Raw genomic sequence first — 14125 nt, 5'->3', positions numbered from 1 at the left:
AGTCATATAGAAATTCATATCATGTCACGGGCATGCAGACATATCATTTGAAAAATAGGATAATGGTGCTTCTTTTGCAGGATTATCATGAGAATTAAATAAGAATATGTGAAATTTCTAACATGGAGCCTTAATAAACATCCCTTCCCTGGAAAAATTCATTACGTGCCTCACTCTCTACCTCCACTTCTTCATCTCTCAACACCTTTCAACTTTCTTAAATAGGAACCTGTTCTAACTGATGCAACCAATGACCTCCATATTCACAGTCCCAATGGGACTGGCCTTAACTTACTGGACTTTTCTGATGCATTTGATGCTGTTGACCAATCTTCCTCTGTGAAACTCTCTACCCCTCAGTTTCTGCGGAAATATAAATTTGGGGGTGATCAGCATTTGCGGTCATAAATGATCACTGGTGAAAAGAATGAGCTCACCCTTCATGGTAGCAATCAGGTCAGAGCAACCTGGCACTCTAGAGAAACTACCCTGGCCCTCATTCAGTGATACCCCTTCCCTCAGGGTGAGGAGTCTGCAAGACCCAAGACCAGGATCCTAGCATACTTGCCCAAATAATCTTCCAAGGCTTGGACAATCCCCTTGCCCAAATTCTTGCCCACCACCAGGGTGCTTACACCTAAGCCTGAGGGGTGGCGGTGGTGGGGGTTGGGGGACAGCTGTTTACAGTAGTGTGGGAAGAACTTAAAAGCACGGGTTGGGGTGACCAACACTTGCACACAGGGTCCTTCATAATTTGACTGTGGGTATTGGAGGGAAGCCATGGCCAGTGGCTGATCTCCCCCTGCTGCCACATTCCAATATGGAACTCAGAGGAGTAAGAGAATTCCAGGTTACAATGAAGCTGTATCTTTCAAGGTAGGAAAGGGAAACATATATTATCTAACAGTTTGCTAGCTTGATCTATAACTTTTAAATATTTAGACATAAAATATATGGCCTCCATGTGCACTCTTATCCCAGACCACAAATGTTAGGCTTAGGCCCATGGGGGAGCTGAGTGTTCATATTTACCAAGTCAGCGACTAGCTTTCACCTGGGCTGCCACCTCCGATGCATCCATAGAGCCTGCTTGAGAACTGTACTGAGCCAGTGGGGAGGAATCCTAGACAGATTAGTGATGGGCACAACTAACACCTTCCTTGACCTGTCACACCTCTTCATTTGATGTAGGAGAAAATTAAAGTCAAGAGAAGCTAAAATCCTCTCCCGCTCTGGCAGAAGAGCAGGATAGCACTAGGACTCAGGTCCTCTGACTCCGGGTCAGGGTATTCATTCTTGCAATGCTGGAAGCAGGGCAGGTCTCCATGAGCTGCCAGGCTTATATACAGAAAGAGGATATAACAGAATGGGATAATTAATTTAAAAATTTGCCATGCAGGAAAGATGCAAGAACAAAGATTTTCTAACAAAGCCAGTAGTGTTCTAAGTTACATAGAAATTACTCTGGTTTAATTTTAATGAAAAGAATATGAAACACAAGGAAATATTTTAATAGCAAGACTGAGTATGAGGCATCTAACTGGGGATAAACTAGTTGGGTCTTTTAAGGGGACTATTTTAAGAGAACATTCGTAAGCGAATACTTTATGTTACTCTTGTGACAGATTGTAGGACATAAGTGGCAGATATTAGGTGAACAGAAGAGCATGACTGATGTGGTCTGGAAACTAGCTGCACAGCCTTGGACAAGCTAAAGCCCTTACTTACTCTAAACTTCAGCTCCTTCTTTTGTGATCCAGGGGCAATCCTATTAGCTTATACTGTTGCTGTGATGATTAAAGATGATAAGGAGACAGAAAACAGATGCAGAGAGCAGGCATTTGTGTCATTGTCCATGTGGACGCTACCATTCATTCAGCCACACAACCCTTTAGTGAGTATCCCCTTTGCACCAAGCATAACCGTGCTGTGGGTCCCAACTTCCCCGTCAAGGGGAAGAGGAACCAAGCCAGATACCAGCAAGGTGGAGCTGGTACCCACCCAACCAGACTCCAGTCTTCATGTTGCACATTCAGGCTTGTCACCCCTGGAAATCAGGTTCGTTCTGAGAATGTTTCCAGTCTTTTTCGTGGGAAGGTGGCAAGACCTCTGAGGATAATCCCAACAAATGGTGCTTTGTCTGGCGTCAGAGGCAGTTCGGTGCAATGGTTAGACACACTCTGTGAAGCCCAACAGCTTGGGCTCAACGTCTGGCTGTGCCACTTAGTAGCTCTGTCAGTTACTCAACCTCCCTGAATCTCAGCCTCCTCATCTGTAAAATGGGAATAATAAAAGGGCTGTGTTAAGTAGCTGAAAGAGGTCCTGGCACACCTCAGTGCTATATAAATGTTAATTATTGCTATTTAAATCTCTACTAATCACTGGCATCCAACAGTCTCTTATTTCCCTTGCAAACGTGGGCCTGGTCCCTTTGTAACTGTTCCCCCCTGGGGAGTTGCTTAGAAGAACTACAGTGTGAAGAACCTCAAACTACTGGCACTGAACAGATAAGCAAATTATAGGTCCTTAGACAAATTCCAATACCCACCCGGCACCACTTAACACAGGGTCTAGCTTGCCCATAACAACCTGTTTCATCCCTGAGTTAGCCCCGCCGTTCCCTTTCAGTCTCACAGTTGAAGAAAACAACCAGGCATTTAGGATGAAAATACTCATTCCAAATCCTTCGAGCCAATGATTCCCCTTCTGGAAAGCCATCTTAAGGGAAATTACCGTCCTCAGAGAAATTCAGAGGTATGTGTACACACATCTTTGTAACAGGAATTAAAGCTGGTGTCCGCCTGAAGCACAAAGATACAACAGTTGCTGCATCCAGAAGAGGTGTGAGTCCAAACGCAAAATTTCTCAAGGATTTAGCTGAAAGTTGGTTACACAAGTCTCTTACGTTCCTGACTCACAATGGAGATTTAAAGAAGGGCTGAGAGAGAGTGAGGAGAAACGTTTTTGAAAAGAGTATCTTGAGGGGCGCCTGGGTGGCTCAATCGTTAAGCGTCTGCCTTCGGCTCCAGGCGTGAACCTGGTGTTATGGCATCAAGCCCCACTTCAGGCTCCTCCGCTGGGAGCCTGCTTCTTCCTCTCCCACTCCCCCTGCTTGTGTTCCCTCTCTCGCTGGCTGTCTCTCTCTCTGTGTCAAATAAATAAAATCTTTAAAAAAAAAAAAAAGAGTATCTTGAAAGGAACTGTGCCATGGGTCCCTCTGCACCACCCAAGAGGCAGGTGGTGCTTTCCCTTGACTTCAGGCCCCAGGAAGGGGATGCAACAGGACCACTTAACAAGGTTGGTATGTGCCCCATGCAGTTCAGGACACAGGCACTGGTTCCTAACTCACATTTGAGAAAGTTGTGGTGACTGGCAGCAGGATAGAGGGTTTAGTCTGGGAGGTAGTGCAACGGATCAAGAATGAGTGCGTCTCAGGAACCAGATGTGAACCTCCTAGTAAGACTGTATACCAGAAGTCATGATAAAAGGGATGCTATGCAAGACCACCTGGGTGCTAATGACAGAACCCCAACAGAAAAAATAATAATAATAATACACACACACACACTCCTTTGTATTTTTGGAGTCATTCTTAATGACAATGAATTTGTTCTAGGGTCCATTCTCTAGTGTTACTTGACACAAACTGTTTTGCTGGATTCTACCTCCAGAAAGTCTTGAAGGAGTTTCCTTCTTGGCCTCCCCATGTTATTCAATCCCTTCTCCCCCTTCTGATGTGGTCTTTTCTTCACCATCTCTGCCCTCGAAAGCCTCCTGCCACTTTTGCCCACTTCACACCCCATCTTCTTGACTTCAGAATATTTTTATTCCCCCTGTTTCTCTTCTCAGTGAACTTCTGCTATGGATTTACACCCAAATATCCATGACTCAATGTACTATCCAGGAGATAACTTCAGTTCATGGTCAAAAAAAAACATGGCAATTCTACAATAGACACATTTTTATAACATACACAAAACTGGGACAAGAGAAGCCATCTTGGAGAAGGAAGGCAACCCGGATGAAAACACAGAGAGCTGTATCATCCAGTGCCATCCTCCCCTGGTGAGATCCAGTCGCTTTTGCTCTACAGCAAGAGTGGTAGGAACAGTTCTCACCCAGGAGGGCCCCCAATCCCAGACACACAAGAGTCAGAAATCTAAGTCACTGACCATCTCTACCACCTTGCCATCTCTCCCTTATCCTGCTTCCTTTTCTTCCTTCTCATACCCATCCCCCAGTCACACCTGGGAATGCCCAGTGGCACTGCCTAACTCCTGGCAGTCAAGAAGTCAGTGATGCCCACAGTCATGCAACCCAATATGGACCAGTTCTCCACAGGTCATCTCCCTTGTTCAATGTCTGCAAACTGTATTCTGCAAACCATTAATTCCAAGACATGTGATGCATATTAACACATTAAATATTTTTTAATTCCTTTCAGGAAAGTAATTACTTGAAATTTGTTCAACCCAGAATTTTTCATACTTTTTTTTTTTTTTTTTTTTTGACCATACACAATAGTTAAAAAGCAATCAAAACCTTTAGCGGTTTAAGGAACTACTACTTCTGGGAGAATCCTGTTTGAGAAGTGCCACTCGGACTTCGACCAGAAAGTCATTGCTAAGGAAGTAGGGAGCTCCAGGAGGCCACTTTGTTCTTTCCAGCAAGTCTTCCTGACATAAATCTTGCTACTTTGCCCATTCACTAGGGAGAAATTGCCTATTGTTGTCCAAAGAGACTCACCCCACACACTTTAGCCGGAGACAGCTAAAATGAAGGAAAAATAGGCCATGATTGGTGGATGCATTGAAGTCAGAGGACTTTTAGAAACAAAAGTATCATTTGGAGCATTCTTCTGGATTTTGCACTTCAACACTTTATCTTTTTGAGAGTAATTTCTCCACTATATCCCTGGAAGATGCCACCATTTATCTTGTTGAAGGCCAAAGTTGGATTGACTTACATGACCCTGTAACTGATAAAAGCCTATTACCACAGACAGGAAGGTCAAGTTGTGTAATGAAAAGGAAAATGAACATTTATCTAAACCTATAAATTCAGGCACAGGGATCTCCCTGGTCCTTAAAGTTGCCTGGAAGTGATGACTCCCTAACTCCTTTCCTGTTAGCAAGCCACCAAGGAGTCATCTCCAAGGCCTGAGTACCTGTCGCAGCATGAAAAGACTTTAGAGCCACTAACACAGCAGAGCACATGTGGGGGACCCAGGGTACCTAACAGGTCCTTTTTCCTTTGCCAAACAGACAGTTTTCCATAGGGATTCCATCCGAGGACCTAGGGTCCTCTGCAGGAATTGACATATGACTTGGGACTTCATCACCCACACTAATAAACTTAACCCTTCTGAACACTCTTCATTCCTCCTGATCACAAAACAACCAAGCCTTGTATTCTCTGACACAGAGTTTGTTGTTGTTGTTGCTTTTGGTTTGTTTTTTTTCTGAGGGGAGGCATAATTTCACTATATAGTGCTTAAAACTTTCTTCTTATATATGTGTGATATTTATTTCATCCAACTTCATGTTTCTCAGATACTAATCTCTTAAAACGTTGGCTTTATCTCCATGTTCTCACTTTTGAAACTGAGCAGGGGAAGTCCCAAGAGCTAAGCATTAGCAGATAAACACTTACATCCAGGGGGAATCAGAGACATTTTTAAGACCAGCTGGAAACCATTTCATAAATGTGTGGGAAGGGTTTCCTTCTATAATCTATATTTCATTTTAGAACCATGTGACTGATAGTGGCAAAAAGTTTGTGGTTAAAACACAATGCATGAACAACAGAATGCTGTAAGCAGAGGGGATAAAAAAGATGTTATATGAGAAAAAACACAAAAGGCATAAATAATATATTGAGGTGGTCACTCAATGTGAGCTGCTAAGTCTCTCAAAGTCATTAAAATCATTTGTTATTTATGGATCCATTTTAAAAACCACCATTCTTCCTTCCTCCCAAATGTGCTCTGAATGAATGACAGAGAGCCCATGCTGTCCTTCTTTTGCTACTCCAGGTAATTCAGAGGTTCAGTAATGTTCTTAATGAAAAAAATATCAAATTCATAAAAAATGTTCACTGACTACCTTGGCAGAGGGCCTGAGACCATATTCAGGATGTGATACAACACATTTATGTGATTGCTTTCTTTTTCAACACACATTGGAGCTCTCCAAAATTGGTTTTGCCTCTATTCCAAACTCTGCTGGCACAGCTCTTTCCCAGGTCCTCTAATGGAGTAAAAGGATCCGCCATTGGAGTCTTATCCAAGGAAACAGATGATGTGAGCAAAAATATCCAAATGGTAACAATCTAATATGGATGTCATGTGGGAATTTACCTCTGAGAACACTACCAAGCAAATCATCCCCGAGGCCACAAGACAGAAAGACTCAAAGCCTCAAAATTGAATATGCTCAAAATTGCGTGGTTTAGGAAATGTATTTAAAATACACCATGAGAGGGGCGCCTGGGTGGCGCAGTCAGTTAAGCGTCAGACTCTTGGTTTCCACTCAGGTCATGATATCAATATCGTGAGATCGGACTCTGCATTGGGCTCTGTGCACAGTGCAGAGTCTGCTTAAGACTCTCTCTCCCTGGGTTTCTGGGTGGCTCAGTCAGTTAAGCGTCTGCCTTCAGCTCAGTTCATGATTCCAGGATCCTGGGATCGAGCCCCATATCGGGCTCCCTACTCAGCCGGGAGCCTGCTTCTCCCTCTCCCGCTCCCTCTGCTTGTGAGCTCTCTCTCTCTCTTTCTCTCTCTCTCTGTCAAATAAATAAATAAATCTTTAAAAAATAAAATAAAATACACCATGAGAAACAGAGTGAACACACTTAGAATAAAGTACAAGTGAGGGGAAGGACCACACTCATATCTCTTCTCTCTCTTTCTCTCCCTCTCTCTCCCTCATCAGCCTATCAGTGCGATTATGAGGCCCAGAGATGAGGTTGCAGCAAGGGGGCCACCAGACAGAAGGTGCCCTGGGATAATGACATGCACTTGTTCTCCCAAAGAGACCCAGGGGCAAGTTTGCCTGGCCACCCTTATATCTTCCCAATTAACCTACAGCAGCTCTGGCTTTTATGTTCATTTCTTGGGAGGAAGACATGTGGGACCAAAATGGGTGTCACCAATGAGCAGTCATCTAGGCATGACATAGCTGTCGGCCCAGAGCCAGCATGATCATGACTGATCTCTCCATCCCTTTCTTGCTATAAGTAACATTCATATCTTTTCCCGTTATATATTTCACTTATTCTTTCTTTAACATGTTTTATAGATTGCTCACTTATTGTCTATATGAAACACATCTCATGACTTCTGCCTGTCTTACAAACTATTTCCTTACACCTTATCTGCATTCTAAGATAACATCCTAGGAGTTTCACCGATATCTCAAAACCTGCTGGCTCACTTTCTATGTACAGTCAACATTTCTGGTGAGCTTAACCTTCCCATTTGCTTTCTTGTCTTCCACAGAAGAATCAAATAAACAGAATCAGACAGACAAAACCAAATATAGGGTGTACAAGCACTACAGCAGTAGATTACACACGAACCTTTGCTTGTGTCTCTCAGTAGGACCCACAGGGAATATCACAAGAAACAGTGTAACACTTAGCATGGTCTTCAGGTTTTCTCTTATATTTTATAAACTGATTCCTTCCAAGAAGGAAAGAATAATTGGGTCAAGTGAATTTTGAGTATTAGTCTTGGGGGCTCGACCTGAAACAGAGAAGACTTATCCTATGAAATCCCTGGGACCACAAACCATTTCAACTCCAACACGGGGCCATTTAGTTGAGCATGTGCAAAAGACAGCCCTTGGCCTAATTCTCCTTGGAATATTTATTTGATATAAATCCCCACGTAGATTTAAAAAAAAAAAAAGAGAGTCTGGGATTCTCACCCCACTGAGACAAGGTACAGAATTAAGAGTATAGAATATGGCTAAGCAATGCTCCAGTGATCATGGGACTCAGCAGTCCTTGTGCTGGGATGTGAGAAACAGAATCATTCCATTGCTCCTTCTATAAAATGGAGGCTTAGTCAAGGCATCGCTTCCACCTAATCTCATGTTATATGGCCATCTGTTCCAGAAGAGCAGGTAAATCTGCAGAAAGAAAGAAGGTAAGGAGAACCTCTGGCCTAGTTTAAAAGGGTCGCCCCAAGGCTTGGTTTGCTCCAGTATGGCACAGAGGGTGAGCTCATGCCCAGGCTCTGAAGACACACCCACCTTGGGTCAAATCCAGCTCTTTAACACTTACTAGCTGTGTGATCCTAAACAAGCTCCTTAACCTCTCTGAGCCTCAGTTTCTTCATCTATAAATTGTAAGTATAATAAGGCCCACCTATAAGGGTTGTGGTGAGGACCAAATGAAATGATTGACACAAAGGGCATAGCACACTAAGCCCTAGCATATGCCATTCCAACGGCTGTTGCAATCATTGCTATTATTATGAGCGAGGCCAGCACTTAAGCAAGAATTAACATTATTTCAGGAGTAGTGGAGAACAGGAGAGAGAGAAGAGTGCCCCCACAGGTTTTGTGAATTGAGGTTTTTTTCTAGTAACTCAAATTTAAAAAAGGGAGAAAGAATTCCAACACTGAGGGTAGGGAGCAGAGAGAAAGTAGGAGAACCAAAATTCTCTTTACAGAGTAATGAAAGTGATTACCACATTATACGATCCTCACCTTGTGCCTGGCAGTGGTCCAAGGACTGAATCTTCATTCAGGCCTCACAATAACCTTACAAGATAGTTGGTAATCTTGTCCCCATTTCATAGTTAAGGAAACAGAGAAGCAGGGAAGTTGAGTAACTTGCCAAAGGTTGCACCACCAGTGAGTAGTAAAGGCAGGATCCAAAGACAGACAAGCAGCCCTAGAGTCTGGGTACTTCACCATTGTGCTGAACCATAGTGACAACAAATGTTTATTGAGCCCTGTCTCCCAGGCACTGCACTAAATGCCTGTTTTACATGGATTGCGTCATTTGATCCTCACAATAACCCCTTATGGTGTCACTTTAATCCCCATTTCACAGATCAGTTAGCTGGAGTTTGGAGACTCGGAGTGATTTGTCCAAAGTCTCGGAGGTTACTTTGTCCAGGTCTACGAAGAGGAAAAGGACTGAACTGAAAGAACTCCTTTGCCACCCACACCACAAAGCAAAAGTCTTGGGCTGTGGCTCATGAGTAGACAGTAGGCAGTTTTCGCAATATCTGCTTCAAGGGCTCTTCATTTTGTTGTTTATGGATATCAGGGCTTATTTAAACAAAATGGGTCTATTTGAGGATACGGAGTTTTCACGCTATGCCTTCTTTCACTGTTTAGTCTGTTCGTGCTGCATCATGCCGTAGTTTTATTTGTGTTACTTCTGCCCAGATGTGAAAGACATTAGCTAACGAAGTCTGTGCTTATGTCAGAGAGGGAGGGGACTCCATTACTCCTGGGTCCAAAACCCATCCCAGCTGACAAGGCTTGCCTATAGTAAGTGGTTCTAGTTTTCTTACTGCCTAAAAAATAAAGCAACTCTTAGCATTCCATACTTTCGATGAGCTTTTTTTTTTCTTTCTTTTTGCAACTGGTATTTGGCTGCAATCACTCCTCAGGCATGCTCTCGCTCCTCCTGTGGCTTCCTCAAGAGTGGTGAGTTGATGGTATTTCTGGTTTGGGGTTTGAGGTAGAAGTTTCAGGGAGGAAACAATGAAGCAGCCTGTGATTTCTTAAGTCACGTGCACAATTTACTCTGAAAAGAGTGAAATTAAATGTAAGGAGGTCAGCCAAGCCTGCCTCTGACATAGGAATCTTAGGAAGGTGCCCCCTGAAAGCCTAGTCTGCAGAAATCACAGCTATGCCTGAGTCATGACAAAGGATAACTTCATTCTGAAACATAAAAAAGGATGTCATTTGGGATGGGAAGGATTTTCTTGGGGGTTTCCCTGTAGGATCCAGTGCAATATGTCAGGCCATCTCTCACAGGTCTCTGTTGTTGTTTTTTTGCAACTCCAAAACTATGCTGAGCCCTGGCCTCATCACTCAGACCTCCAGCCTAGCCCTGGCAACCAGCAGGATCAGACATGGCTAACAGAGACGCAACAGGCTCAGCTTCTTAGGCTGTGAGGAGCCCTTGCTCATGTGCTCGATAGCTGTTGGCCAAAACTAGAGATTAGAAGCCAGAAATGCCATGGAAAACCAATATGCCCTTGAAACACAAGGAAAAAAGCAAGATCAAGAAATGATCTCTGCATGTGCAAACTCTTTTGCTTCTGCTTTCTTTCCCCAGGACTTCTCCCTTCTTTCTCTGTTGTAGACCATCTTCCCTATGCTTCACTTCCTGGGTTAAAGCCTCCTTCTATTCCTTGTCTCTGTTCAAGTCACATGAAAGAACATTATCTAAGGCCAGGTCCTATAGGGAATGCAGAAGTAGATCTGATAGGGCCCTGCCCTCAAGGGGCACACAAACTCATTTGGGAGATTTGGCAAGTACAAGGGAAATACTTAGGGGACAATCGAGGCCACCACTAGTCCATTTGATAGTCTGTGAGAATCTGAAAAGGCACTCTTTCCTCTAGATATCCTATTGGCATGGAGAAAGGAATATGGTGGATTTCAGTTCCTACTCAACACGTTGGCCAGGCACTCTTGAACAGAACACAAAATGCCCGTGGGGCAACCCTAGAAACAATAATAAAAACGTTCAGTCTAATGTAATCCACTATGGATAGCCATGGTACAGAAGCCGTCTGACATAGCCAGTCACAAAAGGGAGAAATCATTGTGGGTTATTTTTGTTGGGAAGGCTTTGTGTAGAAGGTGGGGTAAGCTAGGAGAAAGTCACCATTCTGGATGGGAATATTTCTCCAAAAGGAGAAAACTGGACAAGCCGAAACATGGAGGTGAGAAGGAACATCAGTCCCCATACTGATGTCTCCAAGCCCTTTCTTTCTCCCTTTTGCTCTCACGTGCCTTCATTTAAAATATCTCCTCAGATGCCTCAGTTCCATTCATCCATCTTTTTCCCACAGATCCCTTTAGAAAAGGATAAGCAGACACTCTGTTTGCATGAGGAGGCCTGTTCTGATTGTGTCAGTGCTAACCCTCCTCAGTGGTAAGTAAATCACTCCAGTCTCCATAGTTACTAATCTCGATCATGTCATGAGCTTCAGACGCACAGTAAAAATAAAGATACTTGAGGCTGCATAAACATCAGGCTTCCTGAGCCTTTGAGGTGACTTGGACTTAGCCCTCAGCCAAGGCAACTCTGCTCTCAGAGCCTGATTTTTCATGATTATTCTCTTATTCTTTTGACTGCATACAACTGGTGTTGAGGGAAACGGCTGAAGTGCAAGAGACATCAACACCAATGTTACTTCTGATCAGGGGAATAAACAGAAATAAGACTGACATAAATATATCAATGAGTCGTTTATCTGCCACCAGCCTGAATAATATTTTTTCAAATGGAATTTTATTTTCAGATCTTAGCTCTAGTTAGCAAACTGACAGATGAAAACATAGCAGGTTACCGGAATATTTATATGATTATTTTCTTTCCAGTCCAATATATAAAGTAACAGTTATGAAAACAAAGAAGTTTGTCCAATCCTTTCTATAATATCCCTAACCAGCTATTATCAAATCTCCACTGGAAGAATATTCATGACAAAGTTCACCACAACTTTGGGGGAGGGGACCCCCTCCATTGTTGGAGAGCACTTGCTCTGTGTGTGTGTTTGTGTGTGTGTGTGTGCTTGGTCTTCTTTATGTTGCATTTCTTGCTTCCTGGTTCACTAACACCATTGGTCCTGGGTTTGCCTTCCACAAGAGCACAGAAGGTTGAGCCTTAAGCTTGGGCAACTGAAAGAGCATTAAACACAGGTCAGGAGACCTGTGTTCTAGTCCCAACATCCCTATTCAACTGACAAGCTACTTTAAGCATAGTGAAGTCAACCTCTTAGAGCCTCAGTGTCCTCCTCATTTGTAAAATGAGAGCAACTGCTACCTGGTCTACCTCACAAGTCCAATGGAAGAATCAGGTTAAATAATAAAAATGAAAGAGCTATGAAAACTGTGAGTTGCTACATGTAATGTAAGGTGTTACCATTATTCACATGAGAGCCTTCCAAATATTTAAAAACAGCTGGTATTATCTTGATGTTTGCTGACATGATAGTTTCTAGATTTCTTATCCATGCCAGTTGTCTTCACTTCAAAGCTTCCCACTTGTCACTCTCTTTTAAGCTCAGTGCTCAGGAAAATCCCCCAGAGATGGTAAAACTTGCAAAAGAGAAGGGGTTGATTCCTCCCCTGCCTCCCAGGCTGAACACGGCACACCCCTTCAATGACTGCCGCCTCAGATCGCACTGGTGCTTCCAACAGCTTCTTCCAACTGTTGTTACTCGTTAAGTCAAGGTCACTTACCACCTCTATGTCCTTTTCAAATGAATTGCTGCCAAACCAGGACTACCGTTTCCTGAACCCATTCAATGTTAACATCAATGAGTAGTTTTATATTTATATCCTTTGAATTTATCCCTATTGAACTTCATCTTATTAATATTAACTCATTGTCAAGGAATAGAATGCTGTTACATTATCCTTCAGCTACTTCAACTGACCTTTGGGTCGTGAATGGGAGTTTCTGCAGCAGTGTGTGACAGGAAGACTTCTGAGAAGTCCCCAAAAGTTCAGTAAACAAAAACATTTGGAGAAAGATCTATGTACCACAGAAGGAAATCTCCCTAACCAAGGTCTCATAACTTACATTCCTGTGGTGAGAAAATATTGTTTTAATAAGATTTTATTGTTAAGATGATTGATCTAGTAAAGTATTTTTAGCATTAATAGACATTTCCGTTTCTAGAGAGTCCCAAACATAATTGCGGTTCCAAAGTTTGAAAACATTTTTCTATGTTCAGAGCATTTAATATGGATTTTTTAAATTAAAATACTTTTTCAGTAAAACAACACCTACAGATTCCCATTATCCACTATGTGAAGCAGGGGTGATGAGACTTTTTCCAAAGGAGAAGCCAGTTACTGAGTCTGAAAGCATGGATGGACATCAGAAATGCTGCTTTATTATTGGCCTCTCCAAAGGGGATTAGAGGAGGCCAGGCAGAGGGGACAGAATGCCCCTCACCTCCAATAGGCGAAGATTAGGTAGGAGTCCTTTGATTGCAAGTGACACAAATCCATTGCCAAGTGGCTTAAGCAAAAAAGATGATTTCTCAGTTTATGTGGTAATTGAAATACCCAGAAATTTCACTCCTAGGCGTATCCCTGGCATATATGAAGATGTCAAGGGCAGCACTGTATATGGTATGAAGGAACCTGCGTCAACCTAGGAGCCCCAGCCACAGTCCGGTCAATGAGTGACATACGGTAACGCTGTTAGAACTTAAAAACACAGTATTGGGTTAAAAAAAAGGTGGGGTGAACTTAATGAAGTCTGTAATACAATGCCGTTTATTTATATTAAAAACACATACACACAAAACTATGTCAATATATGTTCTTCAATATGCATGTACCTTTGAAAAACATAACATACATTTAAGTAGGGGCATGTAGTGGGAGGAGAATGTGAGAAGAGATGGGGGATGAGAGGAGGCAATAATTTTTAAAATGAAAGGTGGTTGGAGGCACCTAGGTGGCTCAGTTGGTTAAGTGTCCAACTCTTGATTTTGGCTCAGGTGTTGATCTCAGGGTTGTGAGATCAAGTCCCATGTAGGGCTCCTCACTGGACTTGGAGCCTGCTTAAGATTCTCTCTCTCCCTCTGCCCCTCCTCCCCCCAAAATAATTTAAAAATAAAATAAAATAAGAGATGGTGAACATTGGTGACATATGCCAAGAATTGAGGGGTATGATCAATTCAACTCCATGTCCCAATGATGCAAGAATTTTTTTTAACCTTTTTCATCAAACAGTGTATCATGAATCAGATAGTCTCTGTCTCTTAGCTCACTTCTCCCTGGATTGGCTTCATTCTCCAGGAAGCTCTCTCCACATGGAGGGAAAGATGATCCTAGAAACAGTAGGTTCATGAGATATTTACACATGGCCTCAGGAGGAGAAAGCCTTCCAAAATTCCTACCCCTCT

The 14125-nt window shown here is 42.9% G+C and overlaps 1 long non-coding RNA gene across 3 annotated transcripts in view; it reads left to right on the top strand.

Moving 5' to 3' along the window:
• The window catches only part of LOC123000635 (uncharacterized), a 49171-nt gene that overhangs the window by 9574 nt on the left and 25472 nt on the right, over positions 1-14125 (top strand). The window contains exon 1 of one of the 3 annotated variants that reach the window (XR_008956332.1): positions 10893-11130. The exons of the other annotated variants lie outside the window; for them this stretch is intronic. This is a non-coding gene — a long non-coding RNA (uncharacterized LOC123000635). Of the gene's footprint in view, positions 1-10892; positions 11131-14125 lie in introns of those variants that run through there. 3 annotated transcript variants of the gene reach the window in all.

The sequence above is a fragment of the Ursus arctos genome, unplaced genomic scaffold (genome assembly GCF_023065955.2).
Source record: "Ursus arctos isolate Adak ecotype North America unplaced genomic scaffold, UrsArc2.0 scaffold_1, whole genome shotgun sequence".
Classification (NCBI taxonomy): Eukaryota; Metazoa; Chordata; class Mammalia; order Carnivora; family Ursidae; genus Ursus; species Ursus arctos.
This window is presented reverse-complemented; position numbering and strand designations above follow the sequence as displayed.